Here is a 20,368-nt window from a genome sequence, read left to right as displayed (position 1 = left end):
TCTTGTACGTGGCATGTTGACACAGGGATGTCTCACAGTGCATGGTGTGTTGGCTCCGGTGTGTCTCCATGTATATCTTATTTATTTTTGGGAATGTTATACGGCGTGCTGTTACCAAGAGGTGTCCTGGATCTGAAAAGCCGCTGTGCAATAAAGAACCTAGGGACGTATGTGCAAAATTTTGGGATTGCAGTCTTCTATTTTACGATGCTCGACGAATCGCAGTTAGGAAATCGCAATTCCTAATGTACAAAAACATACGCCTGTTAAATAGCGATTCCTTGTGGGTCGCAAATCGACCTCTTGAATATTAATGAGGTCAGTTGCAGTTTGCGGCTCATTAGGAATAGCAGTAAACGCTGGGATGGTGGCCGGCTGCGGTCAGCAGACCACCTTGTGTGCGATTGGTTTTTAATAAAGCAATCTTTTTTTTTTAAATGTAGCCAGTTTGCCTTGTAGGAAAACTAGATACGTTTAAATAAAAAAAAAAAAAAGTTTTTGTTTTTTAGGAGTAGGCAGTGGTCCGTTGCACCACTGCCTGGTCTTAAAAAATATTTCTTCCAACATAAACAAAGGTGGAGTCCCTTGAGATCCCTTCCTTTTTGCTAATGGTTAGTACCTGCTTTGAGTTGTCAGTGAAATATGAATGCGGTAGTGGCTGGCAACATTTAAAAACGGTGGGCGCAAACTCACCGTACACATGTTGCTTTGCTAGAGGGTCGGGTTGCAGTCTCTCTCTTCTCTCCTCTGTGTTGACTTGGCTCCAAAGGAAAGGCCTTCCTCCCTTGTACAACCTGAAACCAATCGGATTGGTTGTAGCAGGCTAACCCAGCGCTCGTTGAGGCTGGGGCCCTGCGGCTGCGATTTCCCCTGCGGTTTCTCAGCCATGGGGTTGCATGCTCTGAAGTGTGCAGGTCAGATTGGCCGGTTGTTGGCAGCCGGCCAATAGGACATGCGCCCTGGCAGGGGGCTGAAGTAATAGTGCAATTGCACTAATCAGCCCCGCCCCCTGCCCTTGTGCTGTAACAGTGCTAGCCCGCCACAGACAATAAAATGGTATTTATGACCACTTTATTAATGTGTGCGCGTACTGCCCTCGCAGCAGGCGGGGCGACGCTCCTCCGCCATAACGGAGGAGCCGCCCCTGCATGAATGTTTGCAGCCGTCTCGATAGCAAAACCTTCATACATACCGCTGCGATTTGGTATTTGGAAAGGACGCTCTAAACTCGCCCCTTACAAATACTGGATTGCTAATCCAAATTGGAATTCGGTCGCAAGTTGACTAATCGAAATGTGGTATTTGTACTTTAGAAATTACTTTTATGCAGTCCGTAACGCGCCGAGTCTGTGAATCGGCCTGTTTCCTACAGCAAAAAAGATTTACACATAGGACCCCAAGTTGTACTGGAAACAGTAGGGTTTTTAAGGCCTTTAGGAGCCTATGGTAGCTACTCATCGTACGAAGCTGCAGTGGGATGGACTCCTAATGTTTACGTGTTTGTGAAGAAAAGGATCAACCTCCGTCCCAGATACCACTACCCTTAGGCGTAGTTCCAGTACCGCAGGAGAGTGAGCAGAGTGTCCTAGGTGGGCGGTAGCACTTAAGGAGAACGGATGCTGGTCTTTCGACTGCTGCCTACGGTGATTTAAGACATGTGTAGGCTCATGAATTATGCTTTTTTTTAGAAACTGAATGGAAGATGAAAAGATGCAAGAGTGAGATAAAGATACAGGAAGTGCAGGTTCATGGAAGAGAGAGGCTTGAGGTGGAATCAAGACCAGGCAGCCTCGGGATTCATGAGATAAAGAGACAGGAAATGTAGGGGGTGGAAGAAAGAGGCACGAGGTGGAATCAAGACCAGGCAGCCTCAGTATTCATGAGATAAAGAGACAGGAAGTGTAGGGAGTGGAAGAAAGAGGCACGAGGTGGAATCAAGACCAGGCGGGCTCGGTATTTATGAGATAAAGAGACAGGAAGTGTAGGGAGTGGAAGAAAGAGGCATGAGGTGGAATCCAGACCAGGCGGGCTCGGTATTCATGAGATAAAGAGACAGGAAGTGTAGGGAGTGGAAGAAAGAGGCATGAGGTGGAATCAAGACCAGGCATCTTCGGTATTCATGAGATAGAGACAGGAAGTGTAGGGAGTGGAAGAAAGAGGCATGAGGTGGAATCAAGACCAGGCATCTTCGGTATTCATGAGATAGAGACAGGAAGTGTAGGGAGTGGAAGAAAGAGGCATGAGGTGGAATCAAGACCAGGCATCTTCGGTATTCATGAGATAGAGACAGGAACTGTAGGGAGTGGAAGAAAGAGGCGTGAGGTGGAATCAAGACCAGGCGGCCTCGGTGTTCAGCAGCCCCTGAATTCAGAAAATCTTTAGGCCTCTACACTTTTTTCGTTTTAACGCATATGAAAATATTACTGAACTGTGACCTTACTTCTTTGATTAGATAAGTATTTAAAATCTCATTTAAGCTTTTTTTTTTTTTTTCTTGTAACGATTTTGGGCAGTGTGCACTGTATTTTGATGGGCAGTGGGGCAGTGTATCTGCACGGCACTGCACCGAGGGGCTGCTCTTGAGACCTTAAACTGTTTTCCTAACACCATGTAGCGTTGACGGGGTGTATAGCGCCTCGAAAGACTCTCGGCTGCCTCCTATGTCCGGTACTGTTCTGGGTGAATAGAAGCCCATAGGTAGCAGTGCTAAAGGTATTTGGGGTATCTCTCCAGGTTGGGGGATTACAGGACCAGTTGTGCCCTGTATAATGCAGGCCTTCAGATTACAGGATGAGATGTTTCCTGTATTAACATAAACGTAAATCCACTGGAATTATGCAGCAGGGTGACCAAGTATGTGGCATGGTTGTCCAAGTTATATGGCAAGAAAGGCACATTTTGTGGCCTAATGCAGCACTTTTTTTATTGTGTTACTTGATTTTGTCATTTTTACACAAGGTAATACTGTCTGGGCAAAGATTATGTGGCAAAACCATAAACCTGCTGAAATAAAAAAATCCGCAGCAACAGAATCTCCTAATTCCAGTGGACACGCCGATTACAGTAGTAGACGTGCTCCTTATAAATACAGGCCTCCAATGCCCTGTATACACACAGGCCTCCAATGCCCTACACAGGCCTCCAATGCCCTGTATAAACACAGGCCTCCAATACCCTGTATAAACACAGGCCTCCAATACCCTGTATAAACACAGGCCTCCAATGCCCTGTATAAATACAGGCCTCCAATGCCCTGTATACATATATAAATAAAGGCCTCCAATACCCTGTATAAACACAGGCCTCCAATGCCCTGTATACATATATAAATAAAGGCCTCCAATACCTGTATACATATATAAATAAAGGCCTCCAATGCCCTGTATACATATATAAATAAAGGCCTCCAATGCCCTGTATAAACACAGGCCTCCAATGCTCTGTATAAACACAGGCCTCCAATGCTCTGTATAAACACAGGCCTCCAATACCCTGTATAAATACAGGCCTCCAATGCCTTGTATACATATATAAATAAAGGCCTCCAATACCCTGTTTAAACACAGGCCTCCAATGCCCTGTATACATATATAAATAAAGGCCTCCAATACCCTGTATAAACACAGGCCTCCAATGCCCTGTATGAATACAAGCCTCTAATGCCCTGTATGAATACAGGCCTCCAATGCCCTGTATGAATACAGGCCTCCAATGCCCTGTATAAACACAGGCCTCCAATGCCCTGTATAAACACAGGCCTCCAATGCCCTGTATAAACACAGGCCTCCAATGCCCTGTATAAACACAGGCCTCCAATGCCCTGTATAAACACAGGCCTCCAATACCCTGTATAAACACAGGCCTCCAATGCCCTGTATACATATATAAATAAAGGCCTCCAATACCCTGTATAAACACAGGCCTCCAATGCCCTGTATACATATATAAATAAAGGCCTCCAATACCCTGTATAAACACAGGCCTCCAATACCCTGTATAAACACAGGCCTCCAATGCCCTGTATACATATATAAATAAAGGCCTCCAATGCCCTGTATAAACACAGGCCTCCAATGCCCTGTATAAATACAGGCCTCCAATGCCCTGTATAAATACAGGCGTCCAATACCCTGTATAAATACAGGCGTCCAATACCCTGTATAAACACAGGCGTCCAATACCCTGTATAAACACAGGCCTCCAATGTCCTGTATAAATACTGGCCCATCCATGCAATATACAAATGTAGGTCAGCAGATCACAGGAGAAGTGGTGTGGTAGAATTAAAGGCCTGTACTTCAAAGGGCCAGCGGTATCCTGTCCGGCCTGGGGGAACACTGTTGTAGCACCCTGAAGCCCAGCAGCCCTGCCAGACCATGGACAGGTGGTTCAATGGGGCACTAATGATTGCTCCTTGAAGCCCAGAAGCAATGTCTGCTCACTGCCCGAGGGTGGGCTGATAGCTCCTTGAAGTCAGATGCTGGTGCCCCCCTCCCTTCTGTGTGCTATGGTGCCCCGTGCCTCACTGGTGTCCCCTCCCCCTCTGATGCCCCCACGGGTGCCCCCCCCCGTGCCCCCCCCCCCCCCCCACCGCCAGTGCCTGGGCAGCTGTGGGTCCTTGCATCCCTGCCCCAGGGTCCTCTCCGCCGCACCCCGCTGCCGCTGCCCTCCGTCCCTGGGAGGGAGAGGAGGGCCGAGAGCCCTCAGCCCTGGCAGCGCGCTCATTCTTCATGCGGTGAGTGTTAAAGTGCCAGTAAATTGCACATTAACGAGGCGCGGTGAATGGGAGCCTGCGCCCCCCAGGGACGGCTCAGTGCGAGGGGGGGACAATCAATCACGCGCCCCCGAGGAGGCAGCAGACTGAGAGCAGCTCCCCCCCCCCCCCACCCGCAGTCTGGAGGAGGGGGGGGGGCGCGTGCCTTTCATCCCCCAAACAGAGCATTGCAGGGAGAAGAGGACCAGACGCCGCAGAGCTTAGAGCTGACCCTCCTGCAGGAGGAAGGAGGGAACTGACCCTCCTGCAGGGGCAAGGAGGGAACTGACCCTCCTGCAGGGGGAAGGGGGGAACTGACCCTCCTGCAGGAGGAAGGAGGGAACTGACCCTCCTGCAGGGAGAGGGAGAGAACTGACCCTCCTGCAGGAGGAAGGAGGCGACTGACCCTCCTGCAGGGGGAAGGAGGGAACTGACCCTCCTGCAGGAGGAAGGAGGGAACTGACCCTCCTGAGGGAGAGGGAGGGAACTGACCCTCCTGCAGGAGGAAGGAGGGAACTGACCCTCCTGCAGGGAGAGGGGGAGAACTGACCCTCCTGCAGGGGGAAGGAGGGAACTGACCCTCCTGCAGGGGGAAGGAGGGAACTGACCTTCCTACGGGGAGATGGAGGGAACTGACCCTCCTGCAGGGGGAAGGAGGGAACTGACCCTCCTGCAGGAGGAAGGGGGGAACTGACCCTCCTGCAGGGGCAAGGAGGGAACTGACCCTCCTGCAGGGAGAGAACTGACCCTCCTGCAGGAGGAAGGAGGGAACTGACCCTCCTGCAGGGAGAGGGAGAGAACTGACCCTCCTGCAGGAGGAAGGAGGCGACTGACCCTCCTGCAGGGGGAAGGAGGGAACTGACCCTCCTGCAGGAGGAAGGAGGGAACTGACCCTCCTGAGGGAGAGGGAGGGAACTGACCCTCCTGCAGGAGGAAGGAGGGAACTGACCCTCCTGCAGGGAGAGGGGGAGAACTGACCCTCCTGCAGGGGGAAGGAGGGAACTGACCCTCCTGCAGGGGGAAGGAGGGAACTGACCTTCCTACGGGGAGATGGAGGGAACTGACCCTCCTGCAGGGGGAAGGAGGGAACTGACCCTCCTGCAGGAGGAAGGGGGAAACTGACCCTCCTGCAGGGGGAAGGAGGGAACTGACTCTCCTGCAGGGGGAAGGAGGGAACTGACACTCCTGCAGGGGGAAGGAGGGAACTGACACTCCTGCAGGGGGAAGGAGGGAACTGACCTTCCTACAGGGAGGGGGAGGGAACTGACCCTCCTGCAGGGGGGGGGGAGGGAACTGACCCTCCTGCAGGGGGGGGAGGGAACTGACCCTCCTACAGGGAGGGGGAGGGAACTGACCCTCCTACAGGGAGGGGGAGGGAACTGACCCTCCTACAGGGAGGGGGAGGGAACTGACCCTCCTGCAGGGGGGGAGGGGATTGACCCTCCTGCAGGGAGAGGGAGGGAACTGACCCTCCTGCAGGGAAAGGGAGGGGAACTGACCTTCCTGCAGGGGGAAGGAGGGAACTGACCCTCCTGCAGGGGGAAGGAGGGAACTGACCCTCCTGCAGGGGGAAGGAGGGAACTGACCCTCCTGCAGGGGGAAGGAGGGAACTGACCCTCCTGCAGGGGGAAGGAGGGAACTGACCCTCCTGCAGGGGGAAGGAGGGAACTGACCCTCCTGCAGGGGGAAGGAGGGAACTGACCCTCCTGCAGGGGCAAGGAGGGAACTGACCCTCCTGTAGGAGGAAGGAGGGAACTGACCCTCCTGCAGGGGGAGGGAGGGAACTGACCCTCCTGCAGGGGGAAGGAGGGAACTGACCCTCCTGCAGGGGGAAGGAGGGAACTGACCCTCCTGCAGGGGGAAGGAGGGAACTGACCCTCCTGCAGGGGGAAGGAGGGAACTGACCCTCCTGCAGGGGGAAGGAGGGAACTGACCCTCCTGCAGGGGGAAGGAGGGAACTGACCCTCCTGCAGGGAGAGGGAGGGAACTGACCCTCCTGCAGGGAGAGGGAGGGAACTGATCCTTCTGCAGGGGGAAGGAGGGAACTGACCTTCCTGCAGGGGGAGGGAGAGAACTGACCCTCCTGTAGTGTGAGAGAGAGAACTGACCCTCCTGTAGGGTGAGAGTGAGATATGCAGAGTGAGAGAGTGGACCCTCCTGAGGATGAGGGAGAGAGTTGACCCTCTTGCAGGGTGAGAGCTGACCCCCCCCCCCCCTTGCAGGGTGAGAGAAAGCTGACCCTCCTGCAGGGAGAGGGAGAGAACTGACCCTCCTGCAGGGTGAGGGAGAGAGCTGACCTTCCTGTAGGGTGAGGAAGTTCCTGCAGAGCTTAGAGCTGACCTTTGTGTAGGGCGAGGGAGCTCAGAGCCGGCACCTCACGCAGGGTGAGGGAGCTCCTGCAGGTCTTAGAGCTCACCCTCCTGCAGGGCGGGGGAGATCAGAGCAGGCACTTCCTGAAGGATGAGTGAGCTCCTTCAGAACTGAGAGCTAAGAGCTGACCCTCCCGGAGGGAGAGGGAGCTCCTGCAGAGTTCAGAGCCGACCCTCCTGCAGAGTAAGGGAGCGCAGAGCATGGGTCTGCAGAGGAACCTTCTGTGGAGCTCAGAGCAGTCAAACCGCATTTGGAGCGATAGCTCCTGTAGGCCCAGAAGTCGGAGGGAGTTTTCAGCAGCAGGGACGCCTCTGGCGTGCCCAGCAGTGGAGAGGGCGCCCCCTACAGTGGCGGGCTTGGAGCCACACAGATCAGGTGATCAGGTGAAAGCGCTTGGGGCAGTCAATAATCTCTTCCAGGCGCCAAGGCAGGGGGGAGGCTTCTGGCAGGGCTCGAGGGAGCTGGCGTCCCTCCGTGGGCTCCAGAGGGTGCTGCCTGCTGCTCTGTGCTGTGCTGTGCAGTCAATGAAGCATTGTTGCAAAGTCACCCTGTGCCCTGGGCACCCCCCAACTTTTTGCTGACTGGAACTGGTGGTAACTGACTCTGACTGACCCTGGGCTCTGCCTAACCAGGCCCAGGGCCAGTGCCAAGCTGAAAGGAACACATTAGATGTATATAATAGGGCAGGGGATTGAAACTACCTAGAGGTTCCCAGTACCCTGGGGTATGGTAGTATAGGGGCCAGCAGCTTTCTCTGCACTAGCATGTGTGCAGTGCTGAAGCCTGAGGTCAGTTTAAAAGCAGCACTGGGTGCCAGGACTGCTTTGAAACAGTAAATTGCTGGCCAAATTCGACTTTGATGCTAGGAATACAGTAAAAGGAGAATCTGCAATATTTCTACAGATTCAGAACCCCTAAAGTCTCCCCTAGTTGCACAGGGGGTGGGGGGTCCTGTAGAAATTAGGCAAATACTTATAAAATATGTTTTTATAAGCCCTGGGGCTAGAAGACTGGCCCAAGTCATTTCCCCATTGCAAACCCCATGGCCCATAGGTTAACATGGTAGGAAGTTAAAGATGAATAAATATTGATAGGAGAGGACTAGCCGGACCATTCAAAGACTTCCCAGAATGGTAGTAGTAAATCCAACAATATTATATTGTTGAATTTCTCCTAAAGTGTACATACAAGAAGTTATAAGACTTTCTTGTTTCTAAGTCTGAGGTGACTCTCCTGACCCGCTCAGAAGAGGTCGCTCCCTACGCTCCCAAGGCTCCGTGGTATCGTAGCGCTTTCTGTACCTGTAGCGCTGTCTCAGTTGTGACAATTTTAAGCACCGCTCGCTCTGCTGCCATTATCTGTACCTGCAGCGTTATCTCAGTTGTGATTGTGCGCCATTGCCTGCTCTGTAACTGTAGCGCTCGCATTGCTCTGCTCGCATTAATTGTATTGCTGAAGTGATCCTTACCCGATTGTGCATCTGCCCATACAGTCCGCTTAGTTGGTGTCCCAGTCTCGCCCTGTTTCGCTTTCTTTTTGGTTCTGCCATTTTGTTGTTGCCTCACAGCCCGTCTCTCCACCCCGCTACCGCCTCCCAGCTGCTCCTCCCACGCCCCACCCCCCTCCACCATCCACTTATGACAGATGCGTTTGCGCGCAGCGATCGCGCCCCATGCGCGCCGAAGGTGCGTCAAAGGTAAGCCCGTCTACGCCCGTCCGCGCCTGGACCGCGCCCAGCGCCAGACCCCCTGCCCCTCGCGCTGCTTTGCCCTCCCGCATCACCTACGATGCCGCCACCCTCCTAGCCCTTAACCCCGGTCGCGCCCCCAACTGCGTCCAAGCCGCTCCTGGACACACCCATGGACCTTTCTCTTGCTACTCCTGCAAATTTAGCGGCACCAACTGCATCTCCGCTACGACCACACCACAGATTCCCGACCCCACCCACCTACAATGCATCCTTCTCAACACCCGCTCGGTCCACAGACACGCCATTGACCTATGGAATCTACTAGACACCATCTCTCCGGACGTCGCCTTCCTAACGGAAACATGGATGAACGCTTCCTCCGCCCCAGACATCACCATTGCCATCCCTGAAGACTATAAGATCACACGCAAGGACCGCATCGGCCACACAGGAGGAGGAATCGCCATCGTCCATAAGAAATCTATCCGCATCTCAACCAGCTCTGACACCAACCTCGCTAACTCCGAACACCTTCACTTCCAAATACACATCGACCCCAAGACCACACTCAGAGGCACCCTCCTCTACAGACCACCAGGACCCCGCGCAAAATTCAGTGAAGACATCACGGACTTCGTCACTCCACACGCGCTCCCCTCCAAAGACTACATCCTTCTGGGAGACCTCAACTTTCACCTTGAAAAGATCAACGACCGCAACACCACCACCCTCTTGGATAACCTCACCAACCTCGGACTTAAACAACTAGTCACTTCCCCCACCCACATCGCAGGTCACACACTCGACCCCATCTTCACCTCCAGCAATCACGTCTCCTTCAGCCACACTACGGATCTCCTCTGGACTGACCACAGTTGCGTTCACTTCACCTACAACAAGCCAAAACCCATCAACCACCCCAACCAACTCTGCAAAGAAACTGGAACAAAATCACCACCGACCAGATCTCCGCATCGCTCCTTCTAAACACCCCAGCCCACTCCTCTAACCCAAACCAAGCCGCCGCTAACCTCACCCTATGGTTATCCAACACCGCCGACACCTTAGCACCACTGAAAAAACGTCAAAGCAAACCTGGCAGCAAGAAGGCCTCATGGTTCAACGATCTTAAGAAGTCCAAGAAACTCTGCCGCTCCCTTGAAAAGGCCTGGAAAAAAGACCCAACCACTAGCACCAAGGACGCCTTCAAAAACGCCACCCGCACTCACCACCAACTAATCCGAAAGGCCAAGAAAACAGCATTCAAGGATCGACTCGACAACAACGCCCACAACAGCAAGGAACTTTTCAACATCGTCAAGGAATTCTCCAACCCCTCGGCCAACTCCAACGACATCACCCCCTCTCAAGCCCTCTGCGACTCCCTAGCCTCATTCTTCCACAACAAGATTGCAGACATCCACAACAGCTTCGACAACCAACCCAGAGACCAACCCACCCAACCATTTGCTGAACATTCTCCCCCCGTGAACACCCTTAACGACTGGAACCCAATCTCCACTGAGGACACAATCCGCCTGATGAACTCCATCCACTCAGGATCCCCCACAGACCCATGTCCTCATCACATCTTCAACAAAGCAGACTCCATCATAGCACCGCACCTCCGAGACGTCATCAACTGCTCCTTCAACTCCGCCACCTTCCCGGAAGACTGGAAACACGCTGAACTCACCGCCCTTCTGAAAAAACCCACAGCGGACCCCACCGAACTCAAAAATTACCGCCCCATTTCGCTCCTTCCATTCCCGGCCAAAGTCATCGAGAAAACCGTCAACAACCAGCTCGCCGCTTTCCTCGAAGCCAACAAATCCCTCGACTCCTCACAATCTGGCTTCCGAGCAAAACACAGCACTGAGACCGCCCTCATCGCAGCAACAGACGACATTCGAACTCTACTAGACAATGGAGACACAGTCGCCCTCATCCTCCTCGACCTCTCTGCAGCCTTCGACACAGTCTGCCACAGCACCCTGTTACAACGCCTCAATAACATCGGAATACAAGGAAAAGCACTTGATTGGATCACCTCGTTCCTCACCGGAAGAACCCAGAGAGTCCGCCTCCCACCATTCAAGTCCGAGGCCACTGAAGTCATCTGTGGCGTACCACAAGGATCATCACTCAGCCCCACCCTCTTCAACGTATACATGAGCCCCCTCGCGGCCATCGCCCGCCAACACAACCTCAACATCATCTCTTACGCGGATGACACTCAACTAATCCTTTCTCTCACCAATGACCCCAGCACCGCCAAAACTAACCTACACGAAGGAATGAAAGAGGTTGCCGAATGGATGAAACAAAGCCGTCTGAAACTGAACTCAGACAAAACAGAAGTCCTCATCTTAGGCACATCCCCCTCTGCATGGGACGACTCTTGGTGGCCGGAAGCCCTTGGAAAAGCACCCATCCCGACAGACCACGCACGGAACCTAGGCGTGATCCTGGATTCTTCACTTTCAATGAACAGACAAGTCAGCGCCGTATCCTCATCCTGCTTCAACATTCTCCGCATGCTCAGGAAAACATTTCGCTGGATCCCCACCGAAACAAGGAAAACAGTCACCCATGCTCTAGTCACGAGCCGACTGGACTACGGAAACACCCTCTACGCAGGTACCACCGCTAAACTCCAGAAGAAACTCCAACGAATCCAAAACGCCTCAGCCAGGATCATATTAGACATCCCGCGCAACGAACACATCTCTGGTCACCTGAAAGACCTCCACTGGCTACCCGTCAATAAGAGAATCACTTTTCGACTACTAACCCACGCACACAAATCACTCTACGACATCGGACCAGAATGCCTCAACTCACGACTGTCCTTCTACACCCCCTCCCGCCAACTACGTTCTTCCAGCCAAGCCCTCGCCACTGTACCTCGCATCAACAAGACCACCATGGGAGGCAGATCCTTCTCATACCTGGCTGCTAAAACATGGAACTCACTCCCCGCTTACCTTCGCCTCACCCAGAACCACCTAGCATTCAGAAAGCAACTTAAAACGTGGATATTTGACAAGTAATCCTCCTCCCCTTTCTAAGCGCCTTGAGACCCTCTGGGTAGGTAGTGCGCTATATAAATTCTCTGACTTGACTTGACTTGACTAAGTCCAAATTCAGCCTTCCAGTGGTCTGCCCTGATTGGTCAAAGATAAGTGGATTAGCCAGGCTGCTTTGAAGAGGTGATAAAGGGCCACTCTGCTGGGAGGGCAGTGTGCTAGTTTATAAGGTATGCCAGGCCAGGGGTGGAGTCGTAAACTATGCTCTTCAAAGGCAGAGGGGAGGCCTGGCTTTCAGTTTCATTTTGACACTCTTGACCCAGAGTCAGGGCTAGGCTTAAGGAAGGTATGTGCAGATGGTAGGGGGAGAGTCCATGGAAATAAGCCATCCCAGGGGGTGTGTTTAGCCAGCTCTTACCTCCTTGCTGGAAAATCAGCCATTATGGATTTGGAAGAAAGATGCACTCTGGGACAACATAATGCCACACTCTGCCGGATGTGGTCATAACTATGAGGAGTTACCCTGCTTTCATTGGTTAGAAGTGACCTGTGGCTTGACCCAGAGAATTGTGAATAAGTATCTGAGAGGGGCAGAGCCCGCCAGATCTGCTGCTTGAAACTTACTTGAAGCAAGACGTGCCCTGCTGCGAAGTTCTGCTGTGCAAAGACTTCTAAGGCCTGACCTCTGAAAACTGCGCCATCTGAAAACTGCAGCCCTGTGGATTACCTTGCTACAAAAGGACTAAGAAGTAGACTCCCTGCAAGCTACAGGTTAACAGAGCTCACCTGGACATCCCCACAAAGAATCCCCAGCCTGGAGTACCAGTGGATTTGTAAGGGTTTTTTCAAGTGGATTGCGGAATTGAAGTTTCACACTTTCAAGGACCCTCTTGGAGATTCCAGAACCTTGGACTGTGTGTTGGATACTTTGGAACCCGCAAGCAGAACTTCAGGAAGGAGTTCTAACTGGACCCGTCTGCTGGAGAAGGCTACACAGTGGTGAGACATTCTTCAGAACCTTTTCTAAAGGTGTGTCCCTGCCAGAGAAAACGAAATGACTAAAAGGGGCACTGTTGGTTTCTAAGCACTAGAAAGTGACTAATCTTTAAAAATTCATAACTCTGGTTCCCTACAGTGGAATATTTTCGTTTTGGTGTCATTTAAAAGATAAAAATATTACCTATTTTTATAAATTGGTGTTGGATTTTTATTTTGTGTTGTGTCTTAATTATTTACTGAAATGGTGTTTTTGAATGCTTTACATACCTGTCTTTGAAGTTAAGCCTGTCTGCTCGCAGCCACGTTACCAAGGGGTGAGCATAGGAATAATTTTCTAAAACCTATGCTGGGTCCTATTATGTGTTGGTGGCCTTATTGCTAGTGGCAGACCGACATTTGCCCCTACCAATAACCCACCTTCCAACAAGCATACAGACTGTGATGGATGGATGGATGGATGGATGGATGAATCTTAGCTACTGCCAATCCTTGGGAAGCATCCCAGTCCTCGCACACCATCGACCCCAGTTCAGACCCGGCCATTTGCAAATCAGTCTTGGCGCTGTGCCTCATGGGAAGAGTCCAGCCCGAACTGCCAGGCCAGGTCTTCCCTGGACCGGAATCAACCATCCTGGGACCGGTTTCGGGGTAACAGCCCTCATCAGCCAGGCTAGCTTAAATCCAGTGGCAAAGTGAGCAAGGGACCCACGTCTGGGCATACCCTGCCAACTTATGGTGACAATGGAATGCTGAACAATGCAAACTTTTACCCCCAGTCACAAGGATCTGGGTTTAATCCCCTGTCTTTTGCTCACTAGGCCACCCCAGTGTGGACCAAGCCATATGGAAATCAGTCTTGACCCTGAGCCTCATGGGAATGGTCCAGCCCGAAGTGCCAGGCCAGGTCCTCCCTGGACAGGAAACAAGCTTCCTAGGACCAGTTTCACTCTACTTACAGGCTCAGCAGCTGGGTACAGTTTGATTCCAGTGACAGTGTGCACGGGATACACACCCACATCTGGGCATAACCGTCCTACATAGGGCGACACACTAAAGTATACAGAAAAGTGATAGATGGAATGCTTGAATGAATCTCAGCAGAGCCAGCATGCCTCCTACATGCCAGGGTGGACCCACCCTTCCAGTGGTGCCAATGGCAGTGCCAACATAACACCTAATCACCAGTGTGTCAATCCAGACTATTCCAGGCCACCCAAAGCCACAATAATGGCTAGAGCTGCAGTTATTACTCATTTTTTATGTTTATTGACTTAATCAACACAGTTGTGCTCATCTCAAAAGTAGACAAACAGCGCCTCCGTGTGGCAGGCTAATACGTACCAGTGTTGAGAATTAAGTGCCGGTGCCCACCACCGGAAACCACCGGCTCAAATTAAGCACTGATTAGGGTTGAGCCTCAGCTGGCTCAATCGGGCGACCTACAAAGTGCACCCAAGGACTCCCCTTTTGCAGCAGACCAGTTGTAACTGGTCTGGCACTGGACTCGGTGGAGATGGGTATTTGAAACTGAAAAGTGAGTGACCACGCTGCCCACACTCACGGTGACCTGGAGCCGGAAGTGACTCCTCGGCGAGCTCTGGTGTCCACAGCGAAGAGGCCAGCAGGAGGCGCTGTCCCCTGGCTCAGAGACACCCACAGGAGCTGCGGAGCTTGGAAGCTCTGAGCGGTACCTGACTCGCATCCAGCTCCTCTAGCCTGTTGGAAGGGTGGAGGCAGACTGGAGTAGGATGCCCAGCTCTGTGACTGAAGCCAGAAGACGTCACTCGTAGCCCCTTGTCAGTGAATGGAGGAGCGTGTGGGCGTTGCTAGAACTTTCCAGTGACTGGTGACGTTTTCATTTTCTTTGCCTGATTTTAATCCTAAAATTCTCTTCGACTGTTGCTATAACGGTCTTGGATCTTTACTGAGGGGACAGTCAATTTGACGGTCTGTGAGGAGGGAGTACCCTGGGCAGTCTCATTGGAGAGTGCTCCGTTGGGTGGTCTGTGAGGAGGGAGCACCCTGGGCCGTCTCTTGGGAGAGCGTGCCGTTGCGTGGTCTGTGAGGAGGGAGCACCCTGGGCCGTCTCTTGGGAGAGCGTGCCGTTGCGTGGTCTGTGAGGAGGGAGCACCCTGGGCCGTCTCTTGGGAGAGCGTGCCGTTGCGTGGTCTGTGAGGAGGGAGCACCCTGGGCCGTCTCTTGGGAGAGCGTGCCGTTGGGTGGTCTGTGAGGAGGGAGCACCCTGGGCCGTCTCTTGGGAGAGCGTGCCGTTGCGTGGTCTGTGAGGAGGGAGCACCCTGGGCCGTGTCTTGGGAGAGCGTGCCGTTGCGTGGTCTGTGAGGAGGGAGCACCCTGGGCCGTCTCTTGGGAGAGCGTGCCGTTGGGTGGTCTGTGAGGAGGGAGCACCCTGGGCCGTCTCTTGGGAGAGCGTGCCGTTGCGTGGTCTGTGAGGAGGGAGCACCCTGGGCCGTCTCTTGGGAGAGCGTGCCGTTGCGTGGTCTGTGAGGAGGGAGCACCCTGGGCCGTCTCTCGGGAGAGCGTGCCGTTGGGTGGTCTGTGAGGAGGGGGCAGTATTGGGCAGTTTATCAGGCGAGAGGTCAAGGCTGGACAGACTGTGAGGCGGTACAGAACGACTGCACAGTCTGTGAGGAGGGAGGGCATTGTCGGACAGTCTCTGAGGAGGGGGGCACGGTTGGACAGTCAGAGGAGGGGGGCTCTTTTGGACAGTCTGAGTAGGGAGACACCTCAGGCCAGTCTCTGAGGTGGCTGCTGCCTCCGAGGAGAGCGGTCTGTTGTGGAAGTGCCGGGCTGAGGGCAGACCGTCCCTCTTTCCCACGGGTGGTGTCTGCTTGTGGTCAGCCTGTGCTCCCTCCCTCTCTGCTCCACTCCCTTTCACCCGCAGCCGGGAGGGCACTGAAGGGGGGCTGGTGATCATACCAACCCCGCCCCCGTGGGAATTTACAATAAACCCCGTTCATTGCCAGCTCGTGCACGAGGGTTTCCAAAACACAGAATTCCTCGTTTGGCTTGGGTGAGAAACGAAACAAAAATATGCGGTTGTGTAGTTCATCCACTACCGCTGATTTACAGGAATGCGGCATTGCCGCATAAGGTAGTTGTGGGGGCGTTAATTCCTCGCGTTCCGAGTCGCCGCCTTGGAATGAGGCAGGGGGCGGCATCGGGGGACCGGACTCTGCCCCGAGCTCGGGAAACAAGACCGGGAACCCGGCTCTAAAATCACTCCAAACTGAACCCACCAGGAGGCCCCTGTGTATCCGGGCCGAATTCAGCCAGGCCCCTAGGCAGACCCAGCCAGGCCCCTGTGTATCCAGGCCTAAGGGCCGAATCCAGCCAGGCCCCTGTGTATCCTGGCCACGAGGCAGACCCAGCCAGGCCCCTGTGTATCCAGGCCTAAGGGCCGAATCTAGCCAGGCCCCTGTGTATCCTGGCCTCGAGGCAGACCCAGCCAGGCCCCTGTGTATCCAGGCCTAAGGGCCGAATCTAGCCAGGCCCCTGTGTATCCTGGCCTCGAGGCAGACCCAGCCAGGCCCCTGTGTATCCAGGCCTAAGGGCCGAATCCAGCCAGGCCCCTGTGTATCCAGGCCTAAGGGCCGAATCCAGCCAGGCCCCTGTGTATCCTGGCCTCAAGGCAGACCCAGCCAGGTCCCTGTGTATCCAGGCCTAAGGGCCGAATCCAGCCAGGCCCCTGTGTATCCTGGCCTCGAGGTAGACCCAGCCAGGCCCCTGTGTATCCAGGCCTAAGGGCCGAATCCAGCCAGACCCCTGTGTATCCAGGCCTAAGGGCCGAATCCAGCCAGGCCCCTGTGTATCCTGGCCTCGAGGCAGACCCAGCCAGGCCCCTGTGTATCCAGGCCGCTCTGTTGTCCTTCCTCTCACCGCCCTCTCCTGCCTGTTCACTCTCCCCTCCCTCCTTCCCCCCCCCATCCCTACCCAGCTCTCCTGTCGCTCTCCTCTGGACCTTGTTCCACATTGGTCCATCTTCCCCCGCCTCCCCCTTCCCTCCATACCCCCGCCTCTTCTTCCTTCATCCCTTCCCCTTAGCCCCTCGCCCCTCCTCTTCCCTTAGTTCCCCCTCAGCCCCGCCCTCCCTGATTGCTGGCTGTTAGTGAACCCTGGAGCTGCTCCCGCTCTAGTGGGGGCCCTCCCCAGGGCCCCTGATGAGGGTCGAGGGAGAGGCCGCATCAATTAACACCAAAGAAGGGAGGGGGGGGGCAATAGAGTTCAATCACGTCCTGTCAAGGCTCGCGAGGGAGCCCTCGGGCACGAGATTGTATCTGGGGCGGAGGGGGGGGGGGGCTAGGGAGGGGGGCTGTCTGGCAGCTGCAAGACACAGACCTAACCAAAGGCCTGGCACCGGGAACACTGACTGCTTCCCCACCTGGAACCAGGACAAGTGACTGCCCCCTCCACGCCAGACCACTGACAGCCCCCCCAAGCCAGACCACTGACAGCCCCCCCCAAGCCAGACCACTGACAGCTCCCCCAAGCCAGACCACTGACAGCCCCCCCAAGCCAGACCACTGACAGCCCCCCCCAAGCCAGACCACTGACAGCCCCCCCCACCTAGACCAATGACTGCCCCCCCCCCACTTGGACCATTGACTGTCCCCCCCACCCGGACCGCTGACTCTCCCCCCCCCCCCCCTCACCCGGACCGCTGTCCGTCTCCCCCCCCCCCCCCTCACCCGGACCGCTGACTGTCCCCCCCCCCCCCCTCACCCGGACCGCTGACTGTCCCCCCTCACCCGGACCGCTGACTGTCCCCCCTCACCCAGACCGCTGACTGTCCCCCCTCACCCAGACCGCTGACTGTCCCCCCTCACCCGACCCCGGACTGGCCCCCTCTCCCTGACCGCTGACCCCGGACTGGCCCCCTCACCCGGACTGCTGACTGCGCCCCCCTCACCAGACCACTGACTGCCCCCCCAAGCCAGACCACTGACTGGCCCCCAAGCCAGACCACTGATTACCCCCCCCCCCCCCACCTGGACCCCTGATTTACCCCCCCCCACCTGGACCACTGACTACCCCCCCACCTGGACCACTGACTACCCCCCCCACCTGGACCGCTGACTGGTCCCCTCACCTGGACCGCTGGCTGGTCCCCTCGCCCGGACCGCTGGCTGGTCCCCTCGCCCGGACCGCTGGCTGGCCCCCTCGCCCGGACCGCTGGCTGGCCCCCCTCGCCCGGACCGCTGGCTGGCCCCCCTCGCCCGGACCGCTGGCTGGCCCCCCTCGCCCGGACCGCTGGCTGGCCCCCCTCGCCCGGACCGCTGGTTGGCCCACTCAACCCGGCAAGCTGACTGTCCCCCCCCCCCCCCCCGCAAGAACCGCTGACTGGCCCCCCCCCCAGACCACTGACTGCCCCCCCCAAGCCAGACCACTGACTGCCCCCCCAAGCCAGACCACTGACTACCCCCCCCCCCCCCCCGCACCTAGAGACTGACTGCTACTCAAATGGGCTGCAGACAATGACTGCCCCCCCGTCCCCCACCCAAGACACAGAGTAACTCCCACCCGGGACACCCCCCCCCCCCCCCCCATAAATGCCCCCATTTATGGCCCGGCTGTGGCATCCATGACACTTCTCACCCCTCAGAGTGGTGAATTAGTGCCCCCATTTGCGGGGGGCGAAGGGGTGACCCCTGTTAGTTATTGTCTTCCCCCCCCCCCCCTTCCCCCGGCTCCGGAGTGTATGTACTTCTTCTCCTTATACGGTCCGTATCTGAATTAGTACATTGATGAATCTTGATGCGGCGGGGTGTTTGTATCTCTTCTCCTTATACAGTCCGGTCCTGATTAAACAGAAGGGGCGGGGCAGATTCTGGGGGTCGTCCTGTGAGAGGTGGAAAGATATCTGGACCTTTGGGGTCGCTCTGTGAGAGGGGAGATGACCCTTGTGCTTTTCTCCTGGATTCCCATTGGCTTTAGTCTAGGGTCTGCTGGTGTGGTCTCTGGTACAGAAGGCTGCTGGACGGCCCTGGGGACAACCATTGCTGATCCATCGTGGTTGGCTATGAAGCCCTTGGTAAAAGATGTTTGATAGTTGTGAGGGCTGGGGCAGCGCCCATAAACCCGCGATCAGAGTGCTCTTTCCCGGGTTCATTTCTGCCCTTGGGCAGAGATGGGCCTTGTCCAAATGCCCCTCTTCGAACTCTTAATACATGCCCCGGCAATTACTGGTCTTGTTATGTACCCTCCCTAATTCAGTGTGCTTTGCAAAGCGCCTAGTACCATCTTGCGGTAACTTTGGAGCGCTGAGATATACAGAAGGGGAAATGTTCTGAGCAGACAGGGTAAGTATGGGTCATTGAGGGTGGTTGTGCACTCAAGGGCCCGGGGAAGGGTTCCTGACAGGCTGTCTTGAAGGGCTGGTTGAGTGACATGTTAGACTCCAGTGTATTTGTGTAGCATGAATTTTTTCTGGATTCATATGCAGTGCATTATTCCGCCATCTAGTGGTGGGGATCCGGAATTGTTGTATTTGTCCTTGTGTTTATTAGGTCTCGCATGGCGTTGCAGCGCAAAGCGGTGCTCGCTCGGCGAGAGATATTGAGAGAGCATATTTCAGAAGCCCCACCCCTCATTTTCATTGGCTTGCGTCACCGTTTATGCTAAACGGTGGCCTGCCATTGGAAATGGGGTTTTGTAGACGCTGCCCTTTCGCCTTTTGGGACGGCCCATCCGGACTGGATCGTTTGCTTCATGGCTGTCGTGAAGCACTTTCTTATCTAAGTAGGCGTGTTAACTAAACAAGCCGTGATCCAGTCCGGATGGGCCTTCCCAAAACGAGGCAGGGCTGCAGGCACAACGCGCCCCACCCGTCACTTTACTCCCTCACTCTACCATCCCGAGTGCGATAGGGGTGATCTTTTTCCCGGGGAGGGCTAGAAGGATAGTGTGCACCGCTTTTCAACGACTTTGTTATATCTAGCATGGGGATCATTTTACAGCGCCTCTCCCAAGAGGCTACGAGGTGCTGGCAACCTTTTTACCAGGAGATGAAAGAGAAGCAGCATGTCACTTATGTCGATTTTACGCTGTGCTGTCTTATGATATTTTTGCATCACGTCTGTATGTTTACCGTGAGTTGTCATAGTACGTTATGCATTTAGAACATGATGTGTTATGTTATATGCTATGGCTTGCTACAGGTATTTAGATGTTTCGAGAGTCGCGTAAGGCTCTGGGGCATTCAATACTCGGACAGTTTTTGTGCAGTGCTATGTTATGCTGTGCTGTCAAGGCGTGCTCCTACATTTCAATGGCTCGTCGGGGTAGTAAGCGCTGTATAAATACAGTTACAATTATTTTATATCAGATTATGTTGTGTTTCTGGGCTGTGGCGTATTGTTTGTGTGAGCTCTTCGTTAAGCGCTTAGTTAACTATCCCAAGAGTGCTATAAATGAATAAAGCTGCTGTCTCGTTCGCTGCAGACCACACCTGCCCTCTCCAGTGTGCCGCAGTACTAGTTGGATAAATCGCTCTATCTGAATCCCACAACC

General features: G+C 54.6%; 1 protein-coding gene across 4 annotated transcripts in view; it reads left to right on the top strand.

Annotated features, from left to right (window-relative positions):
* The window catches only part of LOC146772213 (transducin-like enhancer protein 1), a 150,176-nt gene that overhangs the window by 72,235 nt on the left and 57,573 nt on the right, over positions 1 to 20,368 (top strand). The window lies entirely within an intron of this gene.

Source organism: Triturus cristatus, chromosome 12 (assembly GCF_964204655.1).
Source record: "Triturus cristatus chromosome 12, aTriCri1.1, whole genome shotgun sequence".
Lineage (NCBI taxonomy): Eukaryota > Metazoa > Chordata > Amphibia > Caudata > Salamandridae > Triturus > Triturus cristatus.
This window is presented reverse-complemented; position numbering and strand designations above follow the sequence as displayed.